This window comes from Nelumbo nucifera, chromosome 4 (assembly GCF_055504915.1).
Source record: "Nelumbo nucifera cultivar China Antique chromosome 4, China Antique-T2T, whole genome shotgun sequence".
Taxonomy (NCBI): domain Eukaryota; kingdom Viridiplantae; phylum Streptophyta; class Magnoliopsida; order Proteales; family Nelumbonaceae; genus Nelumbo; species Nelumbo nucifera.
Window position 1 is genome coordinate 68,676,973 of NC_142652.1, and position 24,567 is coordinate 68,701,539.

The 24,567-nt window shown below is 40.0% G+C and overlaps 1 pseudogene across 1 annotated transcript; it reads left to right on the forward strand.

Annotated features, from left to right (window-relative positions):
• The first annotated feature begins 7,569 nt into the window (after positions 1-7,569).
• Positions 7,570-19,440, forward strand: LOC104586056 (calcium uniporter protein 3, mitochondrial-like; annotated as a pseudogene). Its single transcript, XR_016085323.1, has 2 exons — positions 7,570-8,157; positions 8,297-19,440. The product of XR_016085323.1 is annotated as a calcium uniporter protein 3, mitochondrial-like (transcript).
• Positions 19,441-24,567: the final 5,127 nt, after the last annotated feature.

Consider the following 24,567-nt stretch of genomic DNA (forward strand, 5'->3'; position numbering starts at 1 on the left):
AGTAGTTGTGTAGTTGCTCTGTGCAACATTCAATGTTTTGGAAGCATAGTAGATGATGTGGCTCTTCCCATCAATTCGTTGACCTAGAACAGCCCCTACCGCATAGTTGCTTGCATCGGTCATGATCTCAAAGGGCAAGTTCCAATCGGGTGGTTGAATAATGGGTGCAATTGTTAATAAATTCTTAAGCTTGTCAAATGCTTCTTTGCACTCATCACCAAAATCGAAAGGCACATCCTTTTGCAGCAAATTGGACAATGGTAAGGCAATTTTTGAAAAATCCTTGATGAACCTGCGATAAAACCCTGCATGTCCAAGGAATGAACCTCCCTAACATTTGTAGGGTAGGGTAAGCTCACAATCAAATCAATTTTGGCTTTGTCGACCTCTATTCCTCTAGCTGAAATGACATGTCCCAACAAAATGCCTTCCTTCACCATAAAGTGGAATTTTTCATAGTTTAAGACAAGATTTGTTTCCACACACCGATTCAGAATTTTACTTAAACTATTTAGGCAGTCATCAAATGAGTCACCATAAACAGTAAAATCATCCATGAACACTTCAATGCATTTCTCAATAAAATCAGAAAATATACTCATCATGCATCTTTGAAAAGTGCCTGGAGCGTTACACAAACCAAAGGGCATTCGTCTGTAAGCAAAGGTGCCGAATGGGCAAGTGAAGGTTGTTTTCTCTTGGTCTTCCTGCGCAATAACAATATGATAATATCCTGAGAACCCATCAAGAAAACGAAAGAAGGCCTTACCTGCTAATCTCTCTAACATCTGATCGATGAAGGGTAGGGGAAAGTGGTCTTTTCGAGTGGCCAGTTTAAGTTTTCGAAAATCTATTACCATTCGCCAGCCACTTTGTACCCTCATGAGAATTAGTTCATTATTTTGATTTTTTACTACAGTAATCCCAGTTTTCTTAGGTACAACATGAATAGGACTTACCCATTTACTGTCCGAAATTGGATAAATTATCCCTTCATCTAACAGTTTAAGTACTTCTTTCATTACTACCTCTTTCATTACCAGGTTGAGTTTTCTTTGTGGTTTTCTAACAGGTTTAGTGCCATCTTCCAAAAGGGTCCTATGCATGCAAATCGAGGGGCTGACCCCCTTTATGTTGGCTAAGGTCCAACCAATCGCCGCTTTGACTTTGATGAGCCTCCCCTCTTGCTCCTTAGTCAACCCTTTTTCAATGATCACGAGTAGTGTCTCTTTTTCGCCCAAGTATGCATATTTAAGATGCTCAGGTAGGGTCTTTAGTTCCAACTGCGGAGCCTGCAAAATAGAAGGCAGCAATTTCGTGTGAGAAACTGTCGATGGAATATCAAAATTACTTACCTCTTGTTTCGACATCGGTTCCGGAGTATCATAGGATGCATCGAACTCCTCTTCCTTGTCCAATTGTGCCTTGTATTCCATTTCATCATCCATGTCCTCCTCTCCAAAGACTTCCTGCACAATCGAATCAATGGTATCAATAGAGCAGATCGAATGACATTCACTAGGATATTTCATTCCTTCAAAAATATTAAATTTTACAATCTCTCCGTCGAATTTGATGGAGAGGGTACCCTCATCCACATCTATTTTGGTCTTGGCCGTTTTCATGAATGGCCTGCCTAATAGAAGTGGGGTTGAGCTTGTGGCTGTGTCCTCCTCCATCTTTAGGATGTAGAAATCAGCTGGAAAAATTAAATCGTTAACCTGCACCAATACATCCTCAACAATCCCTTTTGGGTAGGCATTAGAACGATCAACTAATTGAATAACAACTCTAATCTCTTTCAAAGGACCTAGTCTCAAGGCACAGTAAATTGAGTATGGCATGACATTAATAGATGCACCTAAGTCCAGCATGGCACGTTCTTCGTTTATTGCCAATCACACAAGGTAGGGTAAACATTCCTGGATCAACACATTTTTTCAGCAAGGTCCTCTTGAGCACGGCTGAAACGTTCTCTCCAACTCTTACCTTCTCATCGATTCACAACCTTCTTTTGTTAGTGCATAATTCTTACAAAAATTTTGCATATTTTGGGATTTGTTTTATTACATCTAACAAAGGGATGTTGATCTCCACCTTCCTGAAGGTTTCTAGCACTTCTTGCTCATATTCCTCTTTTTTGGACTTTCCCAACCTGCTAGGAAAAGGTGGTACAACAACATTAGTAACTTTAGGGAGAGGGGGGTCGGATATTACCTCAATGGGGCTGTCGTTTAACCCTTGTCTTTCCTCTTCCCTGGCTGCCTTCGATGGTGAGCTTGGTTGGGGCTGCAACTCCTTTCCACTTCTCAACACTACTGCATTAGCATTCTCCTTTGGGTTAACTACCATTTGTGATGGTAGTTTCCCGGAGCACTGCGCCTCCAACTTGCTAATGGAAGTGGCAAGTTGGCTGATTTGGTTCCCCAAATTCTGAATGCTGGTTCTTGTTTCCTACTGAAATTGCTAAGTATTAGTAGCTAGAGCCTTAACTATATCATCTAATAACATACCTGAATTTTGGGGTTGGCCTTGCGTTGTGATAGGTGCTGAAAAATGGGGCTGTCGACTGAAAAATTGGGGCTGGTATTTCTGCTGTCCTCCTTGGTTCCCGTAGCTTAGATTTGGATGATCTCTCCACCCTGGATTGTAGTAATTGTAGGGATCGTATTTTCGTTGGGGCTGGCCCGGGAACCCTCCTACGACACTTATTTGCTGCATCGATCCATCCTGTAGTGATGGACACATGTCCGTAGGATAACCAGGGATCGAACATATACCACACACCCTGGCTGGTTGCAATTGTCCTGCAGCGAGTTGCCTAACCAAAGCAGTTAAATCTAAAATCTGATTTTCCAAATTAGTATGGCTTACCTCATTTACATGTCTAATGGTACCATCTGTCCTTGCACCGAACTGCTGTGAATTTTCGGCCATATTGGAAATTAATTCCCTGGCCGCTTCGGGTGTTTTGTTCACTAAAGCTCCTCCACTGGCTACATCTACCATACTTCTATCCATGGGCTGGAGCCCTTCATAGAAGTATTGGATTAACAGTTGTTCGGGTATTTGGTGGTGTGGACAGCTAGCAACAAGTTGTTTAAACCTTTCCCAATATTCATATAGCGTCTCACCACCAAATTGCCGAACTCCACATATTTCTTTTCTTATGTTTGCAGCCCGGGATGCAGGAAAGTATTTATCCAAAAATATCCTGTTCATCTCATCCCATGTGCGTATTGAACCGGGAGGAAGAATATACAACCAATCCTTTGCTTTATCTCGTAAAGTAACTAGAAAGGCTATAAGTTTTACCTGGTCCTCGGTCATACCTTGGGGCTTCATACTCGAACAGACAACATGGAATTCCTTTTGATGCTTATGAGGGTCCTCACCTGGAAAACCATGAAAAATAGGCAATAATTGTATTAAACCAGATTTCAGTTCAAAAGCTACCTCAAGAGTTGGATATGTTATGCATAAGGGCTATTGGTTTATAATCGGTGCAGCCAACTCCCTCAATGTCCTCTCTCTGTCAGCCATTCTTTCTCCTTCTTCGAAAATGGGTAAATCACAAGCTGGTAGATCGAAATCCGAGTTCACCCTTTTAGGCGAACGATCCTTCCTTTGCTTTGCCTCCTTTCTTAAACGACGAGTAGTCCTCTCAATTTCTGGGTTGTACTCGAGTTCACCTCGTTGAGAAGCACGAGTTATAAAACAAGAAGGTTAACAAAAAGAATGTAATAGCTAAGAAATTAAAGTAGCTCCCCGGCAACGGTGCCAAAATTTTGACGGGTTGTCAAAGCCCTCAAAATTAGTACTAGTCTCACAACAAAATATTTGTAGTAAAAGTGGTACTAGGTCGAATCTCACAGGGATCTAAACAATAATCTCTCAGCCGAATGAATAATATAATTGAGTGGGAAAATTAAATAACTAAAATTGAAAGAACAAGAAAGCAATAGAAAATTCAACTAACAAGAAGTAACCAGTCTTACCGAATTCTGGTTCAAGGGTTCGGTTTAGTTAGTTGGCCATCAATCATAGGTAAACTTCGGTGGTCTTGCAATTCAAGCATTTAACCTTAGATTTGTTAGGATAGCCATAATAAACCTTGCATTTTCCTAAATCAGCTGACCAAACCCAGCATTCGATCAACACTTATCACTAATCAACTGGGTACGATAGCGTTCCATATCAACTAATGATAGCATCAAGCTTTGTGAAAATAGTTAAACCAAAATAACAATAATTGAGATAGCTGCAATTATCGAATTCTGTTCCATCGATTCCCTTTAGGTTAAAACATGTCAATGCATTGGTCAAAGGCTGTCACGAACAATTGACCCAGAAATATATTAACCTAATTGCTACTTGTACCACTATTTGTGACAATTACGGATCACCGAATCATGAATTGCAGTAGGAAAATCAACATTAATTCAGTTTGTCAGACTAAATAACATTAATCATCCAATGAAAATATGCACAAGAATCAATGAATACTTGAATTAGAAAACAAGAACTTAAATCAAATACAGAACCTCACAATGACTCAATCGAACCTCCCCCCTTGAACCAGAAAAGAGAAGTTTAGCTGCTCATGATCTTCGAACTCTCCATGCTCTGCTTCTCAGTGGCCGAACTGCTCTCTTGGTAGCTTGAGTTGCTTGAATGATCTCTAGGATCTTGGATTGATGTGATGCTAGAGCTGGTCCGCTCCCCCCCTTTATATAGCTTTAGGGGGAGGGGCTCTCTCCAACTCCTTCTAGGAGATTAACCTCAAATTAGAAAGTCCTGATCTGTTTTGAACTTAATCCTATCCTATCTCTTATCTAGTGATTTAATCCAATCTTCTTATATTTATAGGATTACATTCAAGAATTTAAATCTAATAAGACTCTCCTTCTGGAGGTTACATTTGAAATTGGGACTCTAAGCTCTTGAATTCGAGTTGGGATGCTTTAAAACTTGGGCTGCTACATGGTTCTTCTGCGAGTTGGGCTTCAGTTGTGAAATGGGTCTGGCTACGAACTTGCTCCGACTTCGGGCCCGATTTCGTATTCGATGTGGTCCGATCCTGTCAAAACCCAAAACATAAAAGTTGTGGGTCATTCTTTCATCTTTCTGATGCCTCTTGAATTGTCCAATTCGGAGTCTGGAATTGAAAGTTATGCCAAGATTACTGACTATTGTTGCCAAAACTGTGCAAAATCATCCAAATTGCCCAGTTTTCTTCCAATTGCCTTTTTTCTTGCCCTGAATCGAAATACAAGAGTAATGAGTCCATTTAAGTGCTAAATTGATGTAAAAGAGTGAATATTAGGGGATAAAAATATGGTGCTTTTTAGTCTCATCACACTGCCGTGTTTATCCGTGATATGTAGCTGAGCCCGGTGTGCATGAATTTGTCTCCAGCCAATCCACTGGCTAATAGAAAATCGTGCCCACAAATACTCACTTTTTCAATTTTTTTGCGAGGAAGGAAATTTCTTTGAACATAAAGAAACAAAACTTCAAACACATGAAAAAGCTAAAAAGCATGGGCTACCCCATTACGGTTGGAGAAATCATTTGAACTAAAGCTGGGTATTCTCTAAAAACTGTAATATACAAAAAGAACATCTTTGATATGCCCTTATTTTCTGCTGTTCAAGGCATCAGAATAATTACTTTCAAAAACACATTCTGCTAGTCACTTGCCTCACCATCTGCCAGAATATTCTTTGACCTTGGATTGTAAGCAAGACCTGTGACAAGGCTTTTTTTTTTTGTACTTATTATATACACTAGACCAATGTTGTCAGATTTGAAGAGAGCGTACAAACATTTGGATCACTGAGCTAATGGTCTGATCGTTTGGTTAGACCGTTAGACTTACTTCTATAAGATATAAAATTATATAAATAAAAATAAGAAATATTAGCCTCCATAGAACAGTAAATCATCGTGAGAGGCTTAGATATAAGACTACATAACACCATTAGAGAATCTCTTTAAAAACTTAAAACACAAAAGAAAGTCTGTAATGACAAAAGAACCCTTATTTCTATTAATCAACAAAACATTCTAGGTTTTTATCGATCTCTCCACCGCAGAATTCAAATTTTCGTCTACGGTGGCTCAAATTACAGTATCAATCGGTTTATAAATTGGTTTTTATTTTCAACTCCACCTCCACTACATGTCATCAATATACTTACCAAAATGCCCCTCATATTTAATACATGCTTCCATGCTCGAGACTTCTTCCCAAAATCTTTGTCCGCTTCTTCCTGTCTGCGTTTTGAATCCCACGATGGAATCCCCTACAAAATAGCTCCCTAACACAGTGAGGAAAGCTGAGGAGAAATCGGTGGATCTGCTGAGGGAAGCAACAGTATATGCTAAGGACTCGAAAGGTCAGTCAAAAGTTCAGTCATATTCGCATATTCGAATAAATTTAGCTTTCTAGTTCAAATACAAAATAGAGGCTTCGGCCCATTCTTCCTCTTTTTCTTCTCTATAAATCAATATAGAACATTACTTTCAAGTGACGAAAAAATAGGGAAATTTTCCAATAGGTATCCTATACTTTATTAGGCCGAGTGTTAATTTAATACTCGAATTTTAAAACGTGATAATTTAATATCCAATTTTTCATTTTGTGGCAATATAGTATCCAGCGTTAACTTATCGTCAATTAGAAGACAAAAAGACTTAAGGCCCGTTTGACAAGTCTTTTTGAGAAGATTTTCTCGCAGCTCTGAGGTCAATAAATGCATAAACGCATTGAGCTTTTGACATAAGATTTGAGCAGCCCGAAGATCGTTTGGCAAATGCACATCTTTCCATGCATCGTTTCGGGTCTTTCCGCACAAGATTAAAACGTAGAAGATGCAGAAAGCTTCATTTGGAGCTTCCCAAAATCAGCCCAAAATGGGCTTCCCACGTCTTTACCACGCCCCGTCTTTTAACGGCGAGATCTTCCGCGTGCCAAATGGAAATAAACCGATTTTTGGTTTTCTCGGATTGTAAGAAGCCGAAAGACCGCGTAGAAAGACATGCCAAACGGGGCCTTAATTACCCATCACACTTGCAGTTGCCTAAGATTTTGAAAACCAGCTTCTCACGCCGATTATGTCAAGCAAATGCGCCACTAGAAAAGTTGAAATCGATGCTCGAGTGCAATGCAGGAAAAGTTAAAATCGAAGAAACCAGTGTTGTTTTCGGAGAAGACGACTCTTGTTGTCGGCGCTAGAAGAGACAACCAGGGTATTTTTTTTTGCTGGCACCGGGATGGAATGGGTGTGCTCGAAATAAAGAGAAAGGTCGGAGTCGAGTGAAGTCTCCTCTCCTCTCTAGTTTGTTAAATTTTCCAATTTTCCATCTCCTAATAAAATACTCTCCCCTTCTTTCAAACTTCCTTCGCCTTGGAACCTATATAAACAGGTCCCAATGCCTCCATTGTTCATGAAATTCAAACAAATACACCCTCGAAAATTGGAGTGCCAAACAGGAAACCCATTCCACCTCCCTCTTCTATTTCTGTATATAGATTTTTTTTTGGTTATCTTCTTCTGTAAATCAATGGCGTTGAGGTAAACCCTACCTCACCGTCTTTTCAATGTAACCAAAATCTCCTCCCCAAATCTAATACTAACACACTCATCTGTCTCTTCTCCGTCGTTTGAAAACATTGTCCCCACAAATCCCGCCACCCCAACCTTCCGGTGTGGCTTCCTCACCTCAACGAATTCCGGCGAGAATGGCTTCTTCCGGAGATTCCTTCATAAGAGGCCGCTAGTTCAACCAGCAATGTCGTTGGAGCTTCGTTCTCTGCCAATCGGAGATAAGTTAATGGAGAAGGTGAGAGGAATGGACATAAACAAAGACCGTCTTCGATTAGACGGTTTGATTCCTCCAGTGATGCAAACGGATCCCAGGGATGGGATTTCGGTTGAAGACGCACATAAATTGCTTAGGTTATCACAGTTGGAAATGTTAAAGTCGAAATTGAGACAGATCCAAAAGAGTTCTATTCCATATTCGGAATTTGTTCAGATCTGTATGGAAGGTTGCTCCAATTCCGATCAAGCTTTGGAGTTTGTGAAGATATTGGATCAATTTGGGACCGTTATTGTTCTAGGTGAGTGCGTCTTCCTCCGGCCAGAAGAGGTGAATATTCTTTTCCTTTATTTTTCTTCTTTATTTTCTCTTTTAGGTTAATATTCTTTTACATGATTGAGTTCAATCTATTCATGAACCTCTAGACAAGAAACCTTAGCAACACACATTTTTTTTCTTTTCCCGATAGGGTCTGCTATAGGAACTGAAGAGACTTCGAGATGATTCTATATAGCAAGAACTTGGCCAGACCTATAGCTAAGTTGCTACCATGAGATTTAGAAGAATCACGATCATCAGCATCAACGGAATCGTCATCAATATAGTCGACCTTAACGACAAGCGAGTCGTTAAGGTCTTGCCATCTACTAGATTGTCGTATTTTGTAGTTCGGGTAGTAAATTGGCACTCGGCCTAAAGTACAGGGTACCTATCGGGAATTTTCCCAAAAAAAATAAAAAAAAAAGATTGGATCGCATGAAGTTGATCCTTCTATGTGGAGAAGATGATGGGTAATGTTGCTTTTTAGAGGGTGCTTGAAGACTTCAAGCGAATATTGTATCAGAATATCGAGTCAAGAAGACGATGAAGGAAGGGGAAATCCATCATATGGATGGCCGAACCATGCTAAATGGTTGGACAAAATTTCAAAAATTTTCTTTTACCCTTCAAGGAATCGTATTCCCAATTTTAAAAAAACTACATTTTTTAAGGTTCGTTCTTATACTAAACCGGACCAGATCTGGAACCAAAATGAAGGGAGAAGTATACTTGATACGGAATCCACAAGTGTAGCTTCCAAAGTGGTAGTTCACGTCCAAAGAGTGTACCAAAACCAGCTTCCACTGAATAAGACACAACTTGAATTGAAGCCGGTTCAGCAACACAATTTTTTAGCAAAAACTGTAATCCAACAGCTTGGATCGAACAAGAGTGGTGAGTAGGAATTGAATATGATATTTTCTTGCAAAAGTCAGAAATCAAAACTGATCTTTATCAGTTCAAGAACTAGAAGTCAAACTAGGGTTTGTGGGCGACAAGAGTAGAAAGAGAGAATTGAGAGCAGATTGACAACTGGAGCAATTCGCCCTCCTCCTTTTATAAGCCTTAAGGATCAACACTCCTAATCCAATTAGGAGTATCCTAATCCAAATCTTTATTTGGATTTGGACTCTTTAAGTGGATAAGACTTATCCTCTTATCTTAATTGTTGATCCAAATCCATATCCATACTCATATTTGCCCATGTCACATGACTTAACCTGTCATGTAACCACTTGATTAATCTAATTAATCATGGGCTTTAGGCCCATTAAGAAAGTGGCTCACGACCCTATTTAATTGTTGGCCCATTTGGTTCTCTTTGTATGGCATGGGACACCAACAATAACCTTACATAAGCCCATATGGGTTCGATCTAGCTTTTGTGGAAAAGCCTGGCCAAATTCACTGTTAAGCACAGTGAACCCCTGAGTCCAGCCATCCTATGAAGGCCCAAGGATAATGGACTTAATTGAGATATAGCCCACTAGGTAAAACAACCCTTAATGGTCTCTTACACTTAACATCTTAGCCTTTAATGATCAAACACTTGTTAGATAGTGTATGCCCTTAGCTCCAATCAGAATGATGTACCTTATGGAATTTAATGTAATGAATAAAGTACATATTTGATTCATGTTATTATGGTGTGTTTCTTTGTAATACCCTTAAACTTGACACTTATGAGACTCGTGTTAGTTTAGAATCTTTACAGCCGTTAGATAGATCTGGAGAGATTTATCTTGCCAAGGCTGACATTGATGTGCCACCAAGTTGGTTGGGGTGGCTTGTCTCAACTGCTAGGGTGAAACCTGAGGTACATGCAGTGCGGGTTTTCTTAAAACCATGAACTGGACCAAAATTCCAGTATTGCCCTGAACCTTGGAGATAGATGGGCAAAACTGAAATGTTACACCTGACCCCTAGACTCGATTGTGATACTACACTATGTGTCGGATTGGTCTGTCTTTGTTATGCCAATGAGTGAGATCCTTAGAGGGGTCAAAATTTGGGTATATTGAGACAATCCGAGAATTCATCTGAGTGGGTGATCATAATGACAGGATCAACCCCTTTGTCGGACTAAGTGAATGATCAGGGATGCATTCTCTCTGATGGAAACCAAAACTGTCAGTAGTCAATTTCAACCGTTGAAATTTGTTTGGCAAAATATATTTATATAGAGATATACATATATATATTATGGTTTCAAAATGATTGCAAAAGGTTTTAATTCCCGGGATCCATGTGAGTAGAGAGTGCAGCATTGTACCTTGCATGTGAGTAGAGAGTGCAACACTGTACCTTGTAGCCGAGGGAGAGGTCCTCTCTTGTCGGGCAGTGTTTGATCATTATGGGCTGAGAGGTTAAGTGTAAGACCATTGAGGGTAATACCTGATAGGCTAATCTTGCATCTGCCCATAGTCCTTGGGTTTTTATAAGGTGGCTTGACCCAAGGACCATTTAGTGTAAATGTTGGGCCCATTAAGAGCCCATGGTGATGGAATCAGGGGTTCACTGTCTCCTATAGTGAATTCGCCAGGCCTTATAACAGAAGTTGGGCTGAACTCATGTGGTTGATGTGTAGATCAATGTTTGGGTCCCACGCCATACAAGGATAGCCAACTAGGCAGCAGATTAAGAGGTTAAGTGAGCACATAGACTTAATGGGCCTAAAGCCCAATTCAAACTGGCTTAATAAAATTAATTAAATGAGGGCGGTTCTAGGATTTGGATCAGTAGATAAGATAAGGGATTATCCCTACCCACTCAAAAAGTCCAGATCCAAATAAATATTTAGATCATGAAACTCCTAATTTGATTAGGAAGACTGATCTTTATCTATAGATAAGATAAGGGATTAACTTTATCTCTTAAAGAGAGTCCAGATCCAAATAAAAGATTTGGATTAGGAAACTCCTAATGGGATTAGGAGATCCTTTCTTTAAGGCTATAAATAGGAGAGCAGGGCGAACCTATAGATATATAACAGATACAACAAATATTTTGCTGAATTAAGAGAGAAGACAATACACAGTTCGGCTGCTTCTGTCTTCTACTCTTGTTCCTGCTCTTGCCGCCCTACCCAGTTCGATCTCCACCAGTGGGAGTGATCAAGAATAGTTCTTGATATTGCATTTTGCCAAAAAAGGCAATCTGAAGTCGTGCTCACCAGCCATCCATCATATTCTTACTGAAGAATTCGGTTCTTGCTGAAGAATCGTTTTGCTGATTCTGCTCCATCTCACACCGTGTCATCTTCGGTGGAAGCAGTCTTTGGTTTTCTCCTTGGGCGTGAACACCTTCATTGGGGGTTTACTATTACTCCATATCAGGTATATCCCTCTCCTACCTTTTTGGTTTTAGATCTGGTCTGGTTTGTTTCAAGATTGATCCTTGAAAATACAGTTTTCTTAAATAGGGAATGTGATTCCCACATTGGAGAGAGAGAAATTTTTGAAATTTCGCCCAACCTTCCTACAGGATTTTGCCATCCATATGATGGATCTCTCATCCCTTCAGTGGTATCAGAGTCAGGTTCAAATCTTGAACCAAATTAAACCAGATCTGGATCTGTGCATATGGGCAGAAGGCGTTCTACCCGATTTGCGCAATTAACGTTTTTCTGGGAAATTGGTTCCCAGTTTTGGGCGATTGATCTGAAATTAAATCTTTATAAATCTGATTTATATTTAGAATTTTTCTATATATTTTTCTTGATTTTTGGGTTGTTCGTATAGTGGAGATCGAATTCTTTAATGGCGCAAGAAATATGTGCACTGCTGTTCTATTCATTCTTGGTCTGTATTTAATTTTTTTTAATTTTTAGGCAGAATTTATAGGAATTTAAATCTGATGTAATATTAATAGAAAAATAGGTTTTATATTTTATTTCATTCGATGATGAAGCAGATTGCGCAAAGGAGAAATTTTTGCAGATTTGGGTTCAACCATCTGCGATTTGGAGTTTTGGAAACTGCATTCTACGATCTAATTTTTGTTTTGTAGGGTAGTAGTCCTACGAACAACCCTCCTACTGATTCTTGATTGTCTTGTATCAGTTATTTAATTTTAGATCATCATTCTCGAATTGAATCTTGAATTAAAAATCAAACTCTAGACCCATTTGAACCAGATTGGACCAAACTGGTTGGACCGAATATGTGGTCCGATGGGGGCTATTCTCAGCCCTAAAATTTCATATATGGGTCCAGGAGTTGATGATTAATTGCAAGATGCAATTCAGCCAACATCTATAAAACCTAGTTTTAATCTGTTAAAATTGTTTTTGCCCAATTCAGCGTAAAAGCTATATGGGTCGAACTGCTCTTTGTAGTTCATCCCATATACCTAGATAATATTAATTAGTAATATTATGAAGATATGTGGGCTTTAATTATGGGTTTTACAGTTATTTAATTGATTGGATCAATTATGGACTTCATGCATGTGATGTATGGATGTATGATGTGCAACATTCATGGGCCATAAGTACTTGGCCTATGCTGATTCGATATATGGCTCTTATGCACACCATGGCTGAATGCACGTCATTGTCATTGTGTCCTTAAGATCATTGAATGATCTCCCTTCGTGGTGGGCCCCACACTAGTTTCCCCCTCAAGAGGAACTGTGCGGATCCCTAGCCGTTTAGGGCCCATCAAAATCTGGCATTGTGAAAGTCAATGGGAGCCACTTTGGTGTGACCTAAATAAGACTAGGGTGTAATATTTCGTTCCCTCCACTAAAATATGAGTGCATGTGATAGGGAGATTCATGTGATGAACTCTCTAAAGGCCTTCCATCATTGACATGAAGATGGGTCCTTCAGTAATGAGGAAATGCACCATAAAATTGGGCTATCCATTTGTTGTTGGGTCTATTGGATTGTTTCATAAGATGATAGGGGCGTCATAGACCGATGTGGGTGGGGCCTATCCTAAAATGGAAGATTTTCACGGTACCTTGGCATTCACGAATATGATGGGTGAGGACTCACTGGACAAAAATGTTGAACCTAAAATGGCAATGAACCTTGTCTGACAGAGGCCAATGGGAAAGCTCATAAGATGAGTGGATATGATCCTTCATAGAAGGTGGTGGGGTTATGCAGCTGGAATAGTTGGCTTCATGCACCATATGTGATTTCCCACATTTCCAAAGATATAATTTGCAGTCTCCGTCACTGATATATAGGAGGAAAATCTCAGAGATGAATAAATGGAAATGGAACATAGATTAAAAGCCATATCTATGTAGATAACATGAATCAAATAAGGTTGTGGACTAATATTTGCTTTGCCCTTTATCAGAAATGGCAAACAGTCAATTCGCTAAACTGTTGGACGACAACAAGCTTAAGGGCCCAAATTACGCTGGTTGGTATTGTAACCTCATGCTAGTCCTAATGTCCGAGAAATTGGACAAGGTAGCTAAGAACCCTACTCTGGAACGTCCGGATGATAGGGCTTTTGAGGCCCGTAGGAGGGACTATCAAGAATGGGAGGAGAAAAATTCTCTTGCCCAGTGCTATATCATAGCCTCCTTAGATAATCAGATACAGCGACAATTCGATTATATCAAATTATCTAAGGATATCTTGGAGCAGAATCGTTCTACTCGTCAGAAGGTCCTAAAATAGTTAATGACCGCACAAATGTCAAAGAACCAGCTAGTTCATGACCATTGTCTTAAGATGATGTGATACATCAATGAACTGGAGGCTCTTGGATCTGGGCTAGATCATGTTACCAAGGTTGATGCCATGCTGAACTCTTTGCCTTCTTCCTTCAATCAGTTCATCATGAACTATAACATGAACAAACTAAATGTTAGCATTCAGGAACTCAGCAATATATTGCAGAGGGCCGAAGAATTGATAAAGAAGGATGAACCCATTGCCATGCTTATTGAAGGTGGAAAATCGGGCAAGAAGAAGAGGAAGGCAACGAAGAAGCCTTAGAAGAAAATTAGCAAGCCCAAAAGGTAGAGGAAGGACAAAGTATCAGATGCTTGTCACTTCTGCAAGCAGGCTGACCACTGGAAGAGGAACTGCCCTCAGTACCTGGAGACCAAGAAACAAGGTAATTTTGAATCCTTTGTCATAGAAACCAATATGTTGGTGACTTCTGCTTCCTGGTGTATTGACTCTGGAGCTTCTACTCATGCATGTAATACATTGCAGGGGTTCAGGACAAACATAAGACTGAGTGACGGAGAGGTGATTCTTTACTTGGGGACTTCTGCAAATTTTGCAGCTACAGCCATAGGGACTGTAGAATTGTATTTCAGAGAAGGATCAATTACATTAAAATATTGTCTTTATGTACCCAATTTGAGAAGAAATTTGATTTCTACTTCAAAACTGTGTGCGGATGGATATTCTATTCTCTTTAGTAATATGATTAATATCAAAAGAAATAACAAATTCCTCGCATACGGAGAACATGAGAATGGTCTCTATGTTCTCCATCATTCTTTGGAAACAAATATAACTGAAACTACGGCGGATAATAACCCCAAGAAAAGAACCCGTTATATAGTTAATCTCGCGTGTCTGTGGCATTACCGACTTGTCCACATTAACATAGATCGCATTACAAGGTTGGTAAATGATGGTCCTTTGGATTTTCTAACCGTAGAAGATCTCCCGACCTGTGAACCTTGCCTTCAGGGTAAGATGATGAAATGACCACTTAATGGTAAGCCTGAAAGATCGATAGACACACTTGACTTTATACATACTGATGTGTGTGGTTCCATGAATGTTAGGACACGTAACCAACACATTTATTTCATAACCTTTACCGATGATTACTCACGGTATGATTACGTGTACCTAATGAGACATAAGTCTAAATCTTTTGAAAAATTCAAAGAATTCAAACAAGATGTCGAGAAACAGTTAGGGAGAGAAATTAAGACCATTTGATCAGATCGAAGTGGCAAGTATCTCTCTAATGAATTCAAGGATTACTTAAAGGACAATAGGATAGTATCACAACTAGCTCCTCCTGCTACACCACAACTAAACGGTGTGTCAGAAAGGAGGAACCAGACTTTTTTAGATATGGTTCGATCACTTCTCGTATACTTAGAGCTACCCACATCCTTTTGGGGTTTCGCATTAGAGACTGCGATATACGTGCTGAACCGGGTTCCAACCAAATATGTTCCAAAGACTCCCTATGAGCTTTTTATCGGTAAGAAACCAAGTATAAGACACTTGAAGATTTGGGGTTGTCCGGCACATGTTAAAAGAATGAGTGCTTACAAATTGGAATCCAAGACCAGCCATTGCCTATTTGTAGGTTACCCAAAAGGCTCTGTAGGGTATTTGTTTTATGACCCAGGAGAACATAAGGTGTTCTGTAGTCGAAATGCTCATTTCTTGGAAGATAATTACATCCTAAACAATCATCGTCAAGAAGTTATTCTTAATGAGGAGAGCTCAGGGGTAGTGGGAGATGTCCCACAAGCTCTAGTTAATAACCAACCTAAGAGATCTACCGGGGATTCCAGGCCTCCAATTCGTTACGACTATGACCAAGAAAGTTACTTGGTGGAAACTACGACCAGTGAGGAGGATCTCGTAACTTATACGGAAGTTATGTTGGACATAGATTCCTTGAAGTGGGTAGATCCCATGAGAGCAGAGATGGACTCAATGGATACCAATGAAGTCTGGACTCTGGTAGATCTACCCCTGGGGTAAAAGCAATTGGTTGCAAATGGATCTATAAGAGGAAGAAGGTCCCCGACGGTAAGTTTGAGACCTACAAGGCTCGTCTTGTGGCGAAAGGGTACACTCAAAAAGAATGAATCGATTATGAGGAAACCTTTTCACCCGTGGCCATGCTTAAATTCATTAGGATCCTGCTAGCTGTAGCAACATACCATGACTACGAGATTTGGCAAATGAATGTCAAAACCACGTTCTTGAATGGAGATCCTACTGAAGACATCTATATGCAGCACCCGCAAGGTTTCATAATTGTAGGCCAGAAACACATGGTATGTAAACTAAACCGATCCATATATGGACTTAAGCAATGTTCTAAGAGTTGGAACATTCGGTTTGATTCTACCGTCAAACAGTTTGACTTTGAACAAAATTCGGATGAGCCCTGTGTTTACAGGAAAACCAGTGGGGATAAGGTTACGTTATTGGTTCTGTATGTAAACGACATTCTACTCATTGGGAATGATGTAGGAATGTTAACTATGGTGAAAGTGTGGCTTTCACAACAATTCTCCATGAAAGATCTTGGAGAAGCCTCCTACATTTTGGGTCTTCGACTCTATAGAGATAGATCGAAGAGGATAATAGGATTATCCCAGTCTGCCTACATTGACAAAATAGTCAAGAGATACAGAATGGAGAACTCCAAGAAAGAAAACGTTCCTTTCAGGCATGGAGTCATTCTCTCCAGAGGTATGTCTCCCAAGACTCCCGAAGAGATTGAGGGCATGAAAGAGGTTCCCTATGCCTCAGTCATAGGGAGCATCATGTATGCCATGTTGTGCACTCGTCCTAACATTTCTTAGGTAGTGAGTGTGGTAAGAAGATACCAATCTAACCCAGAGCAGGAGCATTGGACCGTTGTGAGAAACATACTAAAATACCTTCAAAGGACAAAAGAGTTTTGTCTGGTATTCGATGGTAGTTCACTACAGATCCAAGGGTATACTGATGCCGATTTCCAATCAGATCTAGATGATAGAAAGTCTACATCTGGTTATATCTTCACGATAAGACCGTGTGTTGTTTGTTGGAAAAGCAGCAAACAGGGGTCCACGGTGGATTCCACAACCGAAGCCAAATACATTGCTGCAAGTGAAGTTGCCAAATAAGCCGTATGGATGAAGAAGTTCATTCAGGAATTGGGAGTAGTTCCATCCAGCGCATCACCCATTCCATTGTTGTGTGACAACACTGGAGCCATTGCTCAGGCAAAGGAGCCACGAGCCCACTCGAAGTCGAAGCACATCAAGTGGAAACCATGTACTGCGGGAGATAGTTGGAAGAGGGGGACGTCCTGATTCCGAAGGTAGCATCAACGGAAAAAGTAGCATACCCATTGACTAAGCCACTGACACAGGAAGTGTTTGAGAAACACGTGGAAAGCATTGGGACTCCGGCTTATACCCGACTAGACCTAAGTGCAAGTGGGAGCTATTAGACAGTGTATACCCTTATCTCCAATTAGAATGATGTACATTATGACATTTAATGTAAATGAATAAAGTACATATTTGATTCATGTTATTATGGTGTGTTTCTATGTAATACCCTTAAACTGGACATTTATGAGACTCGTGTTAGTTTAGAATCTTCACAGCCATTGGATAGATCTAGAGAGATTTATCTTACCAAGGCTGACACTGATGTGCTGCAAAGTTGGTTGGGGTGACTTGTCTCAGCGGCCAGGGTGAGACCTGACGTACATGTAGTGTGGGTTTTCTTGAAACCATGAACTGGACCAAAATGCCAATCAGTGAGATCCTTAGAGGGGGTAAAAACCTGGGTATATTAGGACAGTCTGAGAATTCAACTGAGTGGGTGATCATAGTGACAGGATCAGCCCCTTTGTCAGACAAAGTGAATGATCGGGGTTGCACTCTCTTTGATGGAAACCAAAACCGGTAGTCGATTTCAACCGTTGAAATTTGTTTTAAAAAATATATTTATATAGAGATATACATATATATATATATTATGGTTTCAAAATGTTTGCAAAAGGTTTCAATTCCCGGGATCCATGTGAGTACATAGCGCAGCACTGTACCTTGCAGCCGAGGGAGAGGTCATCTCTTGTCGAGCAGTGTTTGATCATTATGGGCTGAGAGGTTAAGTGTAAGACCATTGAGGGTAATACCTGATGGGATAATCTTGCATCCGCCCACAGTCCTTGGGTTTTTATAAGGTGGCTTGACCCAATGACCATTTAGTGTAAATGTTGGGCCCATTAAGAGCCCATGGTGATGGACTCAGGGATTCACTGTCTCCTACAGTGAATTTGGCCAGGCCTTGTAACAGAGGCTGGGCTGAACCCATGTGGCTGATGTGTAGATAAATGTTTGGATCCCATGCCATATAAGGATAGTCAACTGGGCAGTAGACTAAGAACTTAAGTAAACACATAAACTTAATGGGCCTAAAGCCCAATTCGAACTGGCTTAATAAGATTAATTAAATGAGGGCGGTTCTGGGATTTGGATCAGTAGATAAGGTAAGGGATTATCCCTATCCACTCAAAAAGTCCAGATCCAAATAAAGATTTAGATCATGAAACTCCTAATTTGATTAGGAAGGCTGATCTTTATCTGCAGATAAGATAAGGGATTAACTTTATCTCTTAAAAAGAGTTCAAATCCAAATAAAAGATTTGGATTAAGAAACTCCTAATGGGATTAGGAGATCCTTTTTATAAGGTTATAAATAGGAGAGCAGGGCAAACCTACAGACATACAACAAATACAACAGATATTCTGCTGAATTAAGAGAGAAGACAATACATAGTTCGACTGCTTCCATCTTCTGCTCTTGTTCCTGCTCTTGCCGCCCTGCCTAGTTTGATCTCTACCAGTGGGAGTGATCAAGAATAGTTCTTGATATTGCCTTTTGCTAGAAGAGGCAATCTGAAGTCGTGCTCACCCGCCCTCCATCATATTCTTGCTGAAGAATCGTCCTGCTGATTCTGCTTCATCTCACACCGTGTCATCTACGGTGGAAGTAGTCTTTGGTTTTCTCCTTGGACGTGAACACCTTCATTGGGGGTTTACTATTACTCAGTATCAGGTATATCCCTCTCCTACCTTTTTGGTTTCAGATATGGTCTGGTTTGTTTCAAGATAAATCCTTGAAAATGTAGTTTTCTAAAATAGGGAATGTGATTCCCACATGGGAGAGAGAGAAATTTTTGAAATTTCGCCCAACCTTCCTACAGGGTTCGGCCATCCATATGATGGATCTTTCATCCCTTCAGTGGTATCAAATCCAGGTTCAAATCTTAAACGAAATTAAACCAGATTTGGATCTACGCATATGGGCAGAAGGCGTTCTACCCGATTTGCACAGTTAACGTTTTTCTAGGAAATTGGTTACTAGTTTTGGGCGATTGATCTGAAATTAAATCTTTATAAATCTGATTTATATTTAGAATTGTTCTATATATTTTTCTTGATTTTTGGGTTGTTAGTATAGTGGAGATCGAATTCTTTAATGGCACAAGAAATCTGCGTACCTGCTGTTCTATTCATTCTTGGTCTGTATTTAATTTTTTTTTTTTTAACTTTTAGACAGAATGTATAGGAATTTAAATCTGATTTAATATTAATAGAAAATAGGTTGGTTTTCTATTTTATTTCATTCGATGATGAAGCAGATTGCACAAAGGAAAAATTTTCGCAGATTTGGGTTTAGCCATCTATGATTTTCAACTTTGGAAACTGCATTCTGCGATTAATTTTTGTTTTGTTGGTTAGCGATCTAATTTTTCATTATCTTGTATCAGTTATTTAATTTCAGATCATCATTCTCAAATTGAATCTTGAATTAAAAATCAAACCCTAGACCCATTCAAACCAGATTGGACCAAATTGGTTAGACCGAATCTGTGGTTCGATGGGGGCTGTTCTCAGCCCTAAAATTTCATATATGAGTCCAACACAACCGTGGGCAATTAGGCATCACGTTCATGTTGGATGTGAACCACAAGACTTTACAGAGTCACCTATCCTGCTTGGTAGCCAACACACCCCTCCTTCGGTCCACGTGCCACTCAGGGGCAACTTAGTGGATTTGACTACGTATGGAGCTCTAAGAGTTTGGGTTAGGTACGGGCTGTAGGACTAGCATAGTGTGGTAGTATAACCTCCCCCAATGCTTGGAGCGAATCACATTCCGATTAGAGTTACGGGTAGGTTTGATGGAGCGAAATGGTGGTTTCCTGTAAAGGTCCATTTCGCTCCGTCAGCTAAGGCCATGGCTAATTAGGCATCCCATTTGGGCCAGATTTGAATCATGGGACTTCGTAAAACTTCCCGTGTCAGTTTGGTGGCCAACACACCTCTCCTCCATTCCATGTGTCAATCAAGGGCAACTTAGTGCAAGGTTTTAAAAGGCTAAAGGCAGAGGCAAGGCGGTTTGGTGCTAAAAAGGTGAGGCGTTAGCCTCGAAGCAGTTTGAGTCATAAGCCTCAAATGAAAAAAATTAAAAATTATGAAAAAATAAATAATTGAAAGTTTATACATTTGTTTGTGACTTAATGTATGATTCAATAATTTCTGATTGTTCAAATCAAGTTAAACATGCCAAAATTTGTATAAAAAATAACCCAAGGATAAATCAACAAAATAAGGAAACATTCAAATGAGAATAACAAATATATAGTCAAATTATTAAATAACAATATCATGTTCATTGTATGCAACATGTATCATTACAACTCTTATGATGTTCATTGAAATAACAAATTAATAAATACGTAAATCACAAATTAACAATATAAAAAATTAATATTGATCCAAATTCTATATATTTCTGGAAAGCATTTCAATTAAGGAAATATTGAATCTAGATTCATATAGGAGAAGGGGGAGGAGGAGGAGGACCTGTACCTCTATATGCACGATTCGATTTGTCTTCCTCCCTCCAATATTCTTGATCTTGAATCTTGAGTTCAGTTTGTGAGAACTGAGAAGTCTTTTTGAAATCTTGAGCTCAGTTTAACAAAAAAGAGGGAATAGTAGTTTTAGTTGATGGAAACCCACATTTTTTTGGGGTTTTCACTTTTCCTTTTATTTTTTTCCAAAATTACCCATCATGACTTCGAGTTTTCCCTACCCAAAACCCTTTTCACTTGAGGCGAGCGCCTCATGTAAATTGAGGTGAAAGGCTAAAGGCCTACTTCTCACTAAAACTGAGGCTTACACCACTTAAGCTGAGACTGAGGCTACCAAGGCAAGGCAAAATTTGGCTACCATGCCTCAACCGCCTGTGAGCATTGGGAAAATGGCTCACTTGGGGCTGGGAATGGAGTTGCCACCCATCAGTTACAGAAATGGAGGTGATGGGACCTCCAAGAATGATTTTCAAAAACTGCTTCATTTTAATAGTGTCTGCAATATCCCAAGTGAAGTGATGGGAGATCCATCATATGGATGGCCGAACCTTGCAGGAAGGTTGGGTGAAATTGTAAAAATTTCTTTACTCCCATCTAGGAATCCTATTCCTAATTTAGAAAACTGCATTTTCAAGGTTCGTTCTTGTAACCAAACCATACCAAATCTGAAACCAAATTAAGGGAGAGATATACCTGATATAGAATCCATGCAAGAATGCTTCTCCCAACGTAGGTGTTCACGCCCAAAGAGAGTACCAAATCCTCCCTCCACTGAAGATGACACAACTTAGGGTGAGGCAGGATCAACAAGTAGTTCTTCACCAAGAACTAGAGATTCTTCAACCGGAATTGAATGGGACAGTGAGCACAGCTTCTAGATTGTTTCTTCTCACAAGAAATAATATCAAGATCCAATCTTGATCGAATCCAAGAACTGGAGATCGAACAGGGTGGGGCGGCAAGAGCAGGAAGAAAAGGAGCAAAAGGCAAGAGCAGTCTAACTAAGTTGTCTTCTCTCTGTATTCCGCGAATGTATGTTTTGAGATTCGCCCTGCTCTCTTATTTATAGCCTTAAAAAGACAACTTCCTAATCCCATTAGGAGTTTCCAAATCCAAATCTTTTATTTGGATCTGGACTCTTTAAGTGATAAGGATAATCCCTTATCTTATTTGCAGATAAAGATCAGCCTTCCTAATCAAATTAAAAGTTCCTTTTATCCAAATCTTTATTTGGATCTGGACTCTTTAAGTGGATAAGGATAATCCCCTATCTTATCTACTGATCCAAATCCCAGATCCGCCCCTATTTAATTAATCTAATTAACCCAGTTCGAAATGGGCTTTTAGGCCCATTAAGCTTTCAGGCTCACTTCCACTTTAATGCTGGCTAGCTTGGCTCTCTTTGTATGGTGTGGGACCCTATCATTGATCTACACATCAGCCACATAGGTTCTGCCTAGCCTCTGTTACAAGGCCTGGCCGAATTCACTATTGAACACAGTGAACCCCTGACTCCATCACTAAGGGCACATAATGGGCCCAACATTTACACTAAATGGTCATTGGGTCCAGCCATCTTATGAAGTCCCAAGGAGTGTGGGAAAATGCAAGATTATCCCATCAGGTATGACCCTCAATGGTCTTACACTTAACTTCTCAGCCCATAATGATCAAACACTGCCCCACAAGAGAGGACCTCTCCCTCAGCTGCAAGGTACAGTGTTGCACTCTCTACTCACATGGATCCCGGGAATTAAAACCTTTTGCAAACATTTTGAAAACATAATATATATATATATATATATATATATATATATATATATTTTGCAAAACAAATTTCAACGGTTGAAATCGATTGCTGACAGTTTAGGCTTCCATTAGAGAGAGTGCATCCCCGATCATTCACTTTGTCCGACAAAGGGGTTGATCCTGTCACTATGATTACCCACTCAGATAAATTCTCAGACTGTCCCAACATACCCAAGTTTTGACCCCCTCTAAGGATCTCATTGGTTGGCATATCAAAGGCAGCCTAATCCGACGCCTAGTGCAATATCATAATCGAGTCTAGGGGTCAGGTGTAACATTCCAGTTTTGCCCATCTATCTCCAAGGTCTAGGGCAATACTGGAATTTTGGTTTGGTTCAGTGTTTCAAGAAAACCCACACTGCATGTACCTCAAGTCTCACCCTGGCAGCTGAGACAAGCCACCCCAACCAACTAGGCAGTACACCAGTGTCAGCCTTGGTAGGATAAATCTCCCCAGATCTATCCAATGACTGTGAAGATTCTAAACTAACACGAGTCTCATATGTGTCCAGTTTAAGGGTATTACATAGAAACACACCAAGATAACATGAATCAAATATGTACTTTATTCATTTACAAAAAATGTCATAATGTACATCATGCTGATTGGAGCTAAGGGCATATAGTATCTAACAACTCTCACTTGCACTTAGGTCCAATCGGGTACAAGATGGAGTTCCATACTTTCCACGTGTTTCTCAAACACTTTCTTTGTCATTGGCTTAGTCAATGGGTCTGCTACATTTTCCGCTGATGCTACCTTCTGAATCAGGACGTCCCCTCTTCTAACTATCTCCCGTAGTACATGGTACTTCCTCTCGATGTGCTTTGACTTCGAGTGGGCTCGTGGCTCCTTAGCCTGAGCAATGTCTCCAGTGTTGTCTCACAACAATGGAATGGGTGATGTGCTGGATGGACCTACTCCTAATTCCTGAATGAACTTCTTCATTTATAGAGCTTCTTTGGTAGCTTCACTTGCGGCAATGTACTCGGCCTCGATTGTGGAATCTATAGTGGACCCTTGTTTGCTGCTTTTCTAGCTAACTACACAGGACCCCACTGTAAAGATGAATCCAGATGTAGAATTTTTATCATCTGGATCTGACTGGAAATCGGCATCGGTATACCCAAGGATCTGTAGTAAACTACCATCAAATACCAGACAAAACTCTTTTGTCCTTCGAAGGTATTTCAGTATGTTCTTTTACAATGGTCCAATGCTCTTGTCCTGGGTTAGACTGGTATCTACTTACCACACTCATGACCTGAGCAATGTCTGGCCGAGTGCACAGCATGGCATACATGATGCTCCCTACGGAAAAGGCATAGGGAACTTCTTTCATGCCTTCAATCTCCTCAGATGTCTTGGGAGACATACCCTTGGAGAGAGTGACTCCATGCTTGAAAGGAACATTTCTTTTCTTGGAGTTCTCTATACTGTATCTCTTGACTATTTTGTCAATATAAGTAGACTAGGATAATCCTATTATCCTCTTCGATCTATCTCTATAGAGTCGAAGTCCCAAGATGTAAGAGGCTTCTCCAAGATCATTCATGGAGAATTGCTGTGAAAGCCATACTTTCATCATAGTCGACATTGCTACATCATTCCCAATGAGTAGAATGTCGTCTACATACAGAACCAAGAATATAACCTTATCCCCACAGATTTTCCTGTAAATACAGGGCTCATCCGGATTCTGCTCAAAGTCAAACTATTTGATAATAGAGTCAAACCGGATGTTCCAGCTCATAGAAGCTTGCTTAAGTTCATATATGGATCGATTAAGTTTACATACCATGTGTTCCTGATTTGTAGTTATAAAAACTTGTGGTTATTGCATATAGATATCTTTATTAAAATCTCCATTCAGGAACGCGGTTTTGACATCCATTTGCCAAATCTCGTAGTCATGGTATGCTGCTACAGCTAGCAGGATTCTAATGGATTTAAGCATGGCCACGGGCAAAAATGTTTCCTCAT